Genomic DNA, 13151 nt, shown 5'->3' with positions numbered 1-13151 from the left:
TTTTTCTCCTTTTTGCCCAGGTCTTTGAAGAATTTAGAAATCAAGAAAAATCTATTCCCATAATTAAAATGTGAAGACAAAAGCTATTTGCAGTGGAAAAACATCCCATTAATGTGATTTCCTTGTGGTGGATTGACAAGTTCAAAGCAGGAATGTATGTTGCCATGGGCACCAGATTTCTATTTGCTCTGCTGGTTCATTTTACTTAGCTGCTGAAGGAGGAGGGTAGCATTCAGCTAGGAATCACTGAGCATTGTTAGAATAGATATGTAATTTTTATGTAATACTTTCTCTTTATAGATCTATACAGAAAACAGCAGCAAACTGTTTACAGTCACTTTAGGGGCTGAGTTTTCAGAATCTCTCAGGCATATAAGCTGCGGAAGGGGGTCTGGGGGAGTGCTTTTTCTCCCTTCTCAAACATCTCATCCATAACAGGCTGTAAATAAATATTTGTTAAAAAGATGGGGGATGGATGAATAGAGGACTTGTTATCATGCACCAGCTGTCTGAATTAGACTTTAGGTTTATGGGAAGGAAGGTTGGGAAGAAAGGGAAGGGGAAAAGGAGGAATGTCAGGGGAAGGAAGCAAGCTGACATTCTGGAGTGGTCTGTACTCACTCAGACACAGGAAGGCAGAATCAAAGCTGTCCTGCAGTGACAGAGGCAGACAGAGCAAGAGTGAGAGATTTGTGCTACTTTCCTAAGGCAACTGAAGTGAAATACACAAAAAGTAGTTAATTTTCATTAGCTTGATGATCCCATTGTCCTCTCTCTTCCATCACTACGCTTATAAGGGTCTAATAGCAAGTGAGAAATGGTGAGGGGTGGAAACTCACCCTCTCTAGAGGGACAGGAGTGGTTCCCTGGCACTGAACCAAAGAATGAAGTTTTGCTTCATTTGTTTCAAGTTATCAGGGCCAGGTGACTTTCATTTTGAATTAGGCATTTTCCTTCCCTGACAAATGAAGCCTTCTGCCAATGCCTTTGAATCAGGAAAGGCTCCTGCTCCTTATACGCAGCAGCAAGCATTTCACAATTTAGAATGATGGTTCCAGAATTGCAGTGGAAGTGGCAATATTTCATAGTGATTTTCTCCCTTCCTTCTCACTCTTATCCCATGTTCAGTGTTGTCTAAGCAAATTCTGGCGGTGTCTTTTGTATCTGCATGATGCCTAAGTAAGCAAAAGGCTGGATAAAGCAAATGTCTTCCAAATCTCCATCTATCATGAACACGGATTGTAGTCTCAGCTCTTCTGCTTGATGCAAACAAGCTGACAGATGTATTTCAGCAGCAGCAAATCTGATGACTGACATAGCGCTGTCTGCTGCTGAATTTACATCTGTATTTTTTCTGGGAAGGGATAAAATTGTGTAATAAAACTATTTGGTGTTAATGCTCCCTGACCTCTCTGCTCCACTCTTCCTATTCAGCCCCCAAGGCACACCACTTCAGAGCTCTAGTCCCCTAACCTGAGAGCTCATGGGTTGGCTGCCCCCAGGGTTCAGGGTATTCCTTCTCAGTTTGCCTTTTAGTTCCAGACCATTCTTTCTCTCCTTGCATTTCCTACTCAAAGCTCCCAACCACTAGCTGCCACCAGTTACATCCTCTTCTCACTCCTTGGCCCTTGTAGGTAATTGTCGCATCATGATTGCTGATAATCTGATGAGCTAATTCACAACAAGAATTAATGCACAGTAATGCAGCAGGCATAACTTCTCATATGTTCCCACTAAAATCAAAGGGCTGAGGGGGAGGCAGGGCGGGAGGCAGCGCCATAAGTGTTGGGAAAGGAAGACCAAGGGGGGGAAACTGCTTCAACATCTATTTTAAATTGCTTACCATTTAGGTTGCTCAGTGCTGTAACCCATCTGAAATTCTCAGCAAAATTCACTCTTAAAGTGGCTTGTTCATTCTGTGCTTTTCCAAATCCCCAGCACACTGCTGTATACTTCTGAAGGCATGCAGAGGTCAATCGCTATTTCTGAATAAATCTCCATTATCATGTATCCCATCCTTTAAAAAATTTCATTAGTATAAATATATATTACAAAAATAATGTTTGCTTTTGTAAACAAATAATACAGGAGAGCGTGAAAAAAAAAGTCCCTTCTTCCTAATTCCATTCTTTTTGGAGAATACCACTAATAGTAATTTACCGGTTATTCTTCAGATTATTTAGGTAAAGGCATAAGATTATATGCTCTATAACTTATTATAAATACTTAAGTATATGTGTTGGCTTTAATCAATACCGTAGAGCTGATTAGTTAATCTTTGACATATACTAATCAATCAGTTACCATTGAAAGGCCACACACTAGAAGAACCACTATAAGATCTCCAGTCATTTATTTTTTAGCATATAATGGATATTAGAAATAATTTTTTCTTTGTAAAATTATTAGTATTCCAGATGTGTGAATTGGCTAGAAATGTTATGCAGGCACACCTGCACTTGATGAATAGGGAGCAAGAATTTATTAAATCCAATCCTATGCTCTTTGCCTAGCATATGAGGTTGAGGATTCCATTCTGTCCTGTGTGCACTCTGAGCAGAGAGAAGTGAGCATGCCTGTGTTTGTACCTGCATGCTAATAAATTTTTGTCTCCTGTACAAAAGTCCATCTGAGATCTGGGTTCACTGTACCAGACACCCCCTGACAAGGCAGCTGTGGGAAAAGAGACCCTTGCTATCACCTACTTCCAACCTTTAGAGCCCACAGCTGTTTATCAAAAAGAAGCTAACGTTTGTGAACCAACTGGGTTGGGTCAGTTCCCAACACATGTATAATAATATAAATAAGTCAAGATAAATAAGTATTAGGATATATACTTACTTAAAAGGCAAGAAGAAATAGGATTATACAATATATGTATTGTTTGCTCAAAATATGTTGTGAAATCAATTTCTAATTATAGGAATTTGGGGCATCTGCAGGATACTGGTAGAAGAGATTTGGGTTAAGACGGACTTTTAAAAATGTTAAATTAGTATCACATGAGTGAATGTCCTGTGAGATGAGTTATCTCTTCAGAGTAGGCTAGGCATTTACAAACATTTATTTTTGATTTTCATAGTAAGATACATTAATCATAGAAAGATTGAAAAAAGTCAAGAAGAAACTTACATCATTCCCAATGCTCCTCCCATCTGGATATAACAATGTTATCAACACTTGGGAGTGTTTCCTTCCAGTGTTCCTGTGTGTGTGTGTGTGTGTGTGTGTGTGTAGACATCTGTACATACACTCTCATAAATAAAATCATACTGCAGGGGTAGTTTTGTATTATGCTTTCACTTCATTATATAGTGAGCATCATCTCACTATATGATCATTTCCCTGATCATTCACTTCATTATATAGTGAGCATCATCTCACTATATGATCATTTCCCTGATCATCAAAATTACTTGAAAGCCTAATTCTAGGAAGATAACCATCTAGGAAGATGGTTATCTAATAATTCCACCACATAGATATAACATAATTAAACCATTTCCCTGTCATTGGACATTTATATATCTGGATTTTTTGCTTTAGTATTATCATATTTTGACATATTTTAGTACTTAAAGCTTTGTTCTCCTTTCTGATGCTGGAATCCTGCATATTGTTTGGAAAGCATAGTTTATACATGATCTGTTTCAACCTTCTCATTCATCTGTCATCTTCCAAAACTAAACAAACAGAAAACTCTCTGACCTCATGCTCTGTCATTTAAAAATATTTGAAAGGTTTTTAGAAAAAAATTAGATTGCTGTAAGAGTATTGTTAGTATTATAAGTTATGCTTTTGTTTTGAAGAAAAATAAAAAAGCCTCCTCATTCTCTTTCTGATGGCTAATTCTGGGAAACATGGGTTTAGGATTCCAGTCTGACTTAACCAGCAGAGTCCTCATTCAGGTTCTGTTCCAGCTCCGTTCTCTCCCAATGGATCTGGCCTGTCCTGCCATTACAATGCCATCCACTGAAGCACCATTCCTTCAGTCACTGAATTCAGATGGTTCCTTCCTTTTTCATTCCTGTTTTTCTTGAGGGGGATAAACACTTAAAGCTTTTGTTGCACCCAGCAGATGCCAGTGATGTCCATGGAGCATCCCAGCCCCAAGCTCTGAAAAGCAGGAGTGAGGTGGCACTAACCATCTTGTTTCACAGTGAAGCAGAGAGAATTCGCAGCTGTTCTCTGCCAGCCCTCTCATCTCGTGAGTCTGTGAAGTGACAGTTTCCATGGGCTCCAAGTAGATGTTAGGAAGCTTTTTAGAGTCCTCTGACCCTGGAAGCTGCTAATTAAAGTGCCACCAAGATGCTTCCATTGGCTCTGAGCTAGTTACATGTACATTTTAAAGAGCTGACCTTTCTCCTTTCTGTCTCTTGTACCCCATTGTGAGTGCTGTGGGTGGTCAGCAAATAATAACAGATAATAACCCTCTCCTATTCTTTCAAACCTCTACAGAAATGCAAATCACTGCCTTCAGAAGGAAGCACACAAGCATATGAATTTTATATCAGCAGGGATTACCAATGAGTCATACTTGATGCTGTTGTAAAAACTATTCAGGTGGGAAGCTGAGCACTGCAGTAAGAGAATACAATGGGGAGTGTCTCTCTGTCCTGAATGTGCAATTATCAAAGAGCACACAACACAAACGCAACCACACACTTGTCCCAACTTACAAAAACAATTATATAAATATATGCTGAAGTCTCCACAGGAAGGAAAGCTAAACTCTCCAAAATCAAATGATTCTTACAATGCAGAAGATAATAAATCTGGAAGATGGTAAGCAGAGTTAATACCTGAGTGAGCGCCAGAACTCATGCAGATGTGTGTTATTTATGCCCTTAATTGTTATTTCTAATAGGTGCCTGGCTGCCAGTGCACGTGAGTTAAGTACTGTAAAATAACAGATGTCACATATCGCAAGAACCACAGGGAGTCAACATAAGCAGCAGCGTAATTCCGATTACTTTAGATATGAGGGGAACGAAGAGAAAGTATACAAAAACAGATGAGCCTGTGGCTGTAATTTATAAAACAAATTATCCCATTCAAATATGTCCTACACTAATTATGTATCTGCACTAAGTACATGAAGGGAGAAAAGCCATCTTGGAATAACAGAGCTTACTTGGGTAACAGTTTCCCTTCATTCTTAAAAGGACAAAGAGAGAATGAATGACAGAGAACAAAGGGAGAGAACTAGCCAGGCGGTGTCATTTTCTAGAGAAAAGCATGTGGATGTAAGAAAAAGACTGAAAAAAGTCTTGGATGCAAATTTTAAAAGCATCATTAATGATCTAGCAGAGAGAATACATGCAATGAAGCTTACAATATAGCACCAAATGACGGTGCTAACACCACAGACCGAGATCATTTACAAAGACTGAAGGGAGCTCAGAGATTTGAACAAAAACATAACAAGATTCAACTAAGAAAAGTGAACACAAATACACCTGGGGAAAATAATCTTAAATAAAGATGCCCAGTTGGAGAAGAAATGTGTAAAGTCTGGACTTCGAGTGAAAGTAGATAGGTAATTCTATCTGAATTGCAAGGTATTACAACAGCTCCATAAGGGGAGAATTCCCTTTGGGGTTTTAAATGCAGAGGTGTCTCATTATGAGGCACTGACAAAGGAACTCATGTCCCTCTTATGCTAACAGAATGAGGTCCTCTTCTGGATACATGAACCTTGTTCAGAATACAAAATACATTCTGGGACATGTAAATATGCACACATGGCTGAAACTGTTCTATCACTTCTACTCAGACAATAGAAATTTGATTATACCAACCCATAATTTTCAGAGCTTAAGGAACTATTTAATAATAATAACACTTACTAAGTGCCAGGCACTGTTGTAAGCACTTTACGTATTAACTAAATCCTCTTAACAAATCCTCAAATAGATGCAGTTGTTTCTCTTCCTCAACAAATGAGGAGCCAGGGTGTAGAGAGCTTAATGAAACTTCCCAAAGGCATACATTTAATAAATGGTGATTTGGACAACTTAACACCAAAAACCATCCCACTAAAAAGACAGAGAACCTGAGTAGAAATTTTTCCAAAGACGTACAGATGGCTAACAGACAAATGAAAAGATGTTCAACGTCACTAATCATCGGGGACATGCAAATCAGAACCACAGGTATTACCTTAAACTTGCCAAAATGGCTATAATAAAAAAGACAAGAAATACCAAGTGTCGGTAAGGACGTGGAGAAAAAGAAACCCTCATGCACTGTTGATGGGAATGCAAATTGGTGCCGCTACCGTGGAAGATGTGTGAAGTTCCTCAAAAAACTAAAATTAAAATGCCACATGATCCAATAATTCCACTACTAGGTATTTATTTATCAAAAGAAAACAAAAACACTAATTTGAAAAGTTATATGCATCCTATGTTTGCAGCAGCCTTCTTTACAATAGCCAAGATATACATATGGAATATTACACATTATAAAGGGTGACATCATGCCATTTGCAACAATATGGATAGACCTAGAGGTACTGTGTTAGGTGAAGTAAGTCAGACTGAGAAAAGATAAATGCCGTATGATTTCACTCACATGTGGATTCTAAAAAACAAACAAACAAACAAACAAAAACCCACAAATGAATAAACAAACGAAAAACAGAATCAGACCTATAAATACAGAGAACAAACTGATCGTTGCCAGAGGAAAGGGGGCATGGGAGGTTTGGATAAAATGGATGAAGGGAAGTGGAAGATAGAAGCTTCCAGTTATGGAATGCCTCAGTCACAAGAATAAAAGGGACGGCATAGGGAATATAGTGAATGGTGTTGTAATAGCAGTGTGTGATGACAGATGGTAGCTACACTTATGGTGAGTGCAACATAACATACCGATGTTGAATCACTACATTGTACACCTGAAACTTATGTAACATTGTGTGTCAACTCTCCTCAAATAAAATGTAATAAAAAATAAATAAGCGATCATTCTGGAATTCAAACCCAGACAATCTCCCAAGTTCATGATCCTTTAGCACTAAATAAGATTTCCTATCTGTGGCAGAAAAGGAGGCTTTCTTGATAATTCCCTTCACTTTGTAGATACACTTTATCTCTGAATGTGACTGGAAGGTCTGACATATCTCTAGGCTATACCATTCATCCTGATGTATGCCTTCTTGTCTCCTCACTCCCAAATATTCATTTCTCTTCCAAAGAGGATTTAAGTGGTTTGTAGGACACAGAATCAAAGGTTAAATTTTGCGATTCCAGTCCCTGGACATTCCTCATATCTGACCCATTGAGCTATGATGGTCTTTATGCTGGAGACTATGAAGAGCCTATTTAGATCTAAGATCCCTCATGAATTTTGTTACTTAGTTGAGAAATTAGAACTGTTAATTAATTAGAACTGTTCCTAATTAATATTAGGAAGTTGTTTAAAATAACTGCAGTAGGTATTTTTTGAAAATTATGCCATGCAAACACATATAAATGTATATTATTTATGAAGTATTGGTTTCTTTGGGGGAACTCTTTCTGTCCCCATAATCTTGAAATGCAGATAGTTGCCCTGTGACTTTGAAGGAATTGTGTATTTTGTGACTGTGTATTTTGAAGGAATCTCTAAGATTGTCACTGCTGAAGAATGCATTTCCTACTGGGCTGTCATGGTACTATTCTTTTTTTCCCTGGCTTGAGTCTCTTACCAGTAGAGTCATGACTTTTTCTAAGTAGGCTCCATACCCAGTGCAGAGTCCAACATGGGGCTCAAATCCATGACCCTGGGCTGAGGTCAAGACATAGATGCTCAACCGACCAAGCCACCCAGGCACCCTCAGAGTCATGACTTTTTAATTAGACAACAACACCACACTGCCTGTGGAAGAACATCATTTAAATCCATGCACAAAGCATGATGAATGTCTTGTAACCGATCAAGCTTCTCTCTCTGTGCTAGCAACTATGAGCCTCAGAGGCAGAGTTGGGGCCCAACCTTGATAAATGTCTCATTCTTTATTCTCATCATTTTTTCAGTTTCTTGACTTATTATTTTACTGTTATGGGCTGAATTTTGTCCCCCCTAAAATTCATATGTTGAAGAACTAGCTCCTGGTACCTCAGAATGTAACTGTATTTGGCGACTGGGTCTTTAAAGAGGTAATTAAGTAAGATGAGGTCACTAGGATAAGCCCTCATCCAATATGATTGGTGTCCTTGTAAGAAGAGGAAATTTTGGCACAAACCTGTACAGAAGGATGACCATGTGAAGTCACAAAAGATGGCCATTTGCAAGCCAATTAGAGGCCTCAGAAGAAACCAATCTAAACTGTGAGAAAATAAATTCCTTTTGTTTAAGCCTCCCAATCTGTGGGCCTTTGTTATGGGCTGCCTTGTATGTCTACCCCCAGCTCCCAAAGCCAGGAAGATACATCTTACCAGAAACTGACCCTGATAGCACCTTGATGTTGGATTTCTACCCTCAAGAACCGTGAGAAAATAATTTTCTTCCTGTAATTATTAGACCCCTATTTCTCTGAGTGGTGCTTAGGGGTAAGCAAGTCAATGAAAATGGAACTCTGATTTTGAGGAGGAGTGGGTTAACCTGGAGTGGATGGAGCAGAAAATGGTCTGAGGTCCAACCCAACACTACTATGTCATAGGGACATTTTTGCCATTCACAGTGCAATAGACTGAATGTTTGTGTCCCCCCAAATTCATGTGTTGAAATCCAACCCTCAATGTGGTGGTACTAGGAGGTGGAGCCTTTGGGAGGTAATTAGGTCATAAGCCCTCATAAATGGGATTAGTGTCCTTATTGAATAGATGTCAAAGAGCTCTCTTGCTCTTTTTCTGCTGTGTGAAAATACAGTGAGAAGTTGGCAGTGTGCCTCCTGGAAGAGGGTTCTCACCAGAACCCAGTCGTGCTGGCACACTGATCTAGGTCTTTCAACCTCCAGAACTGTGAGAAGTAAATTTCTGTTGTTTATAAGCCACTCAATGTATTTTGTTATAGCACCCAGGAACTAAGGCACACAGGAAATGACAAGACTTGGTCTTTTCAGCTCTTGCATGGGAGCCTTAGTGGCGATCCAGTCCAGTGACAGTCCAAAAGGATTCATTTTATTTTTATTTATTTTTTAACGTTTGTTTATTTTTGAGACAGAGAGAGACAGAGCATGAATGGGGGAGGGTCAGAGAGAGAGGGAGACACAGAATCTGAAACAGGCTCCAGGCTCTGAGCGGTCAGCACAGAGCCTGACGCGGGGCTTGAACTCATGGACCGCGAGATCATGACCTGAGCTGAAATCGGCTGCTTAACTGACTGAGCCACCCAGGCGCCCCTAAAAGGATTCATTTTAATGTGAATCTGCTGCCTGCCACATCTACTCTGAGGTAAAATGCCCTAAAGGTATTGATTCCTTTACTTCATCTAAGAAATAACCTTTCTCCCTTTCAAGAGACTGAGATTGAGTTCTCCATTCAATAGGTCCATGCAATGAGGTCAAGAGGATTATGCTCAACATTCTATTATGCTTCTGTTTTTCTGGCTCACTCAGAGATCATCCAGAATAAGAGGCTGGAAATATGTTGATAAAACATAGCACATGACATACCCACAGAAAAATGAATTGCATGTCTGCTTACCTGATTTTGCTTACTATGGGAATCTTCAATCAGTCTAAGGTACCTGGTATAGGTGAGTAACCAGATTTATTATATAGTTATATATGTACATGTGTATGTGTTACAATGCGTATTAGTCAGGCCTCCTTAGTTATAAGTAACCTGAACTGGTTATTGCTAACTCTAGAGAAAGCAAATTTATTGGAGGGATTCATCATAGAATACATAGGCTTAGAAATGCAATGACTTCCACACAATAATAGAATAAGAACAAAATCCAGGGCAGTCTTGCCAGTCTTGGCAATAGAAAGTATCTGACCATCTTTTACAGGTTCTGCCCTGGAATGAATGTGCCCCAAACTTTGTTTTTTAAATAAAAATTACTCTTCTCCATATTCAATATTTGTAGCACACCTCTCAGTATATACAGAATATAGGGAGTGGACACAGTCCACCCATTCCATGACTTGGTGTCCAATCTCTGGTTTGGGTAAAGGTACAGCTCCACTCAGACTTAATAGAGAGGTGGAGAGGCAATTACCCTGAAGGGACTTAGGGTAACATTAGAAGGAAAGAAGAAATCTTGTTTGGCCCAGCAGTAAAAATAACGATGACAACAATGACAGCTGTCCACTTGACTCTAATTCCTTGCTTCAGATCTAGTGATCCGTCCAAGGTGACTCCTCTCTGGTGTGTTTCAGGCTACTCTTAGAGCCCTGTCTGCAAGAGCAGGTCTCCCTCTTGCTTTAGGATTTGTATTCCTGATCATAGAGAGTTGTCAGCCTTCAGTTAAGCTCTGGCCCAGAGTATGGTTTTGCAGAACTATCTTACCATCTGCTGATTTTCAGGGCATAGTGTCTTTTCAGTGTCCTGTGGAAAATGCTAGATGCTGGCTTTGCTAGTTTATGGAGGAAGCAGGACTGTGTGAAGCTGCCCACTACATCTCACCCTGGGTCTGTGTGCTCTTAGCTGACTGTTTTCTAGCTGGATAACCAGGCTACTCTGCCCTAAGGCTATGTGATAAAAGCTTTCAAACCTTCTTGGTGGGAATGGAATTTACTGCTTGGAAGTTAAGCTGAGGCTGGGTTTGGTTTAATTACAGCCTGCCACATCACATAAGCTAGGATATGTTACTTGGGAAGGAAGAAGAACATTCTGAGGGTTGATGGTATAAGGAATGATTTCTCTCTAATTAGTTGTCACTTTGAAGGGGAGGCATATAGTAATAAACTGTGGGTGGATACGTGATAGCAGAAAATGTAGAGAAAGGCCAACTGAATGGGTCCCCTCTCAGTCCAAGAATGCAGAAGTCTAGAATGGTAGGGCTTCCGTGATTCACTGTCAGAGAATTTATGTTCATTCTCACCCCTCGACACTTGCCTTCTTTTATTAAGTACCCAGAATCTTCATGCTCTTTCTCAGTTCTAGTTAGAACAGATGGTAGGTAGTCTAATAAACACCAGTACTCACCAAGGCGTCAAGAACTGTGTTGGTTGCCCCTCCAAGGGGATAGGTATTTCATTTTTAAATGGTTGGGGAAACTTATGGCACAATGGAATCAATTTTATTTTGGTGGATTTTTAGTTAACATGGTTGTGGGGAAAATAGTAGATAATTGGGGTCTTCTTCATATCCTTAAAATACACATGTTATTGATCACTTTCCAATTCTGCCCATGTGCAAACTTAGCTGGAGGTCATACAGCTATTGTGGAGAAAATAAAATAACATTGATCAAGAAAAGAGGCCCCAGGGCACCTGGGTGGCTCAGTTGATTAAGCATCTGACTTTGGCTTAGATCATGTTCATGCAGTTCATGAGTTCGAGCCCTGCATCCGCTCCACACTGACAGTGAAGAGCCTGCTTGGGATTCTCTCTCTCCCTCTCTCTCTGTTCCTCCTGCATTTGCTCATTCTCTCTCTCAAAATAATAAATAAATAAATAAAATTAAAAAAAAAATAAAGGTGCCCAGTTTCATCTGACTACACAGCAAGTTCTGTGCCTTAAAGGAAGAGCTAGTGGAAAAGCTGATTTAAGGGGCATTTAACAAATAAACACCCTCTCTTAGTTCTCCTTAACCCCAGAAGAGATCACATACATTTTATTATACTTCTTACAATCATACAAAGACCAAACCAGTCAATATACACTTAGAGAACCTATGCAGATAAACCATAAACTAATTGAAGGCCAATATTATACTTTCAACTCCTTTGTATCACACCCTTCACCCTCATTTATTCAATTCATTTAGAAAAAAAAATATCGAGCACTTACTATATGCTAGGCACTATGCTAGATTTTAGTAATTCTACATGATTGAGATGTGGTTCCTCTCCTCAAAGAGTTCAGAGCCTAGTGAGGAAGACAGCTGGGCACAAAATAGTTATACAATCATGTGTGAAGCATATTCCTAGTTGTAGGAATAAGCACTATCTTACCATTGAAGAGGAAGAATTCATTCTGTCTGGCTTTAGAGATCTGGCAGTTGAGCTAGTCCTTGAAGGACAAGATGGTTCATTAGCTCAGCATCCTGAATATAGCAAGTGTTTAAAAAAATGTCACTGCTTAACAATATCAGAGATGAAGGAAACTAGAATTATTTGAAGGTTGAGTCCACGGTTATTTATCCCAGTTTTTTCTTGGATTGAGATTGGTTATCCTAACCAGTTCACCCTCATTAATCAGACCCCTATATGGTTCATCATTTGCCCCACATAATCAATTCTTTTGAGATTATCACACAGACACTGTATAGGAGTTGACAACTTGAATGCAACATGAATGCAAACATAGCTGTTGAAATTGTCATTTCTTCCCTTATTTTCTTTGACTTCTGAGGGTTTTATATTTTTAAATTGTCAGTCTTGACACCACACTCATAACCCCAGTAATTCAACTCAAAATACATTCTGATAAATGACTGAAATTTGTTGCTGTGATCGCACTTAATCCTGCACCATTGAGAAGTCAACTCTACAGCTGTAAATTTCAGATTTTATACTGAAATTTTGACTAAACTGGGCCTTTTTTTTTTTCTAGTGAGCTATCCATTAACTAGTGCAGTATTTACAAAATAAATGTTGAGAAGCCTACCACAAATTCTCTGTAGAGTCATTAGCGACTTTATATTTGACAGTAATGATTGCATTATTCTGATGCATTGAATTTCTATTTTCAGGAACACTAAAAAAGTCAACAATTTAATGCTGTTTGAAAAAAAATTGGCTACTCCCATCATTTGTTTTTGTCTGCATCTAGATAATTTCATATATCTGGATGAAAAGGAACAAATTCTACCAACCATCAGGTATTTAAAAAAGATATGAATTTGAATGTTATAGAGAAATCAATGAAATGATTGGCTGAATTTGTCAATTTCCATTTAAACTTGATGCTGAGTGTAAATAAGCCTTTGCTGTTCTCTGTCGACCTTTAGATTTCAGAAATAGTAAAAATGCTAATTTTCACCACAAGGGGGAAGTAGAACACTAAAATTGTTATCAAATGGAGCCTAATGAAAGGGAGTAGTATATTTATG

At 39.0% G+C, this 13151-nt stretch overlaps 1 long non-coding RNA gene across 1 annotated transcript; it reads left to right on the top strand.

Annotated features, from left to right (window-relative positions):
- Window positions 1-7411: 7411 nt before the first annotated feature.
- LOC113604227 (uncharacterized) lies at window positions 7412-12920 on the top strand. Its single transcript, XR_003426109.2, has 3 exons — window positions 7412-9380; window positions 9475-9684; window positions 12792-12920. It is a non-coding gene; the product is annotated as an uncharacterized LOC113604227 (long non-coding RNA).
- Window positions 12921-13151: the final 231 nt, after the last annotated feature.

This window comes from Acinonyx jubatus, chromosome A2, assembly GCF_027475565.1.
Source record: "Acinonyx jubatus isolate Ajub_Pintada_27869175 chromosome A2, VMU_Ajub_asm_v1.0, whole genome shotgun sequence".
Classification (NCBI taxonomy): domain Eukaryota; kingdom Metazoa; phylum Chordata; class Mammalia; order Carnivora; family Felidae; genus Acinonyx; species Acinonyx jubatus.
The sequence above is the reverse complement of the archived record's forward strand: the minus strand, read 5'-3'. Positions and strand labels throughout refer to the sequence as shown.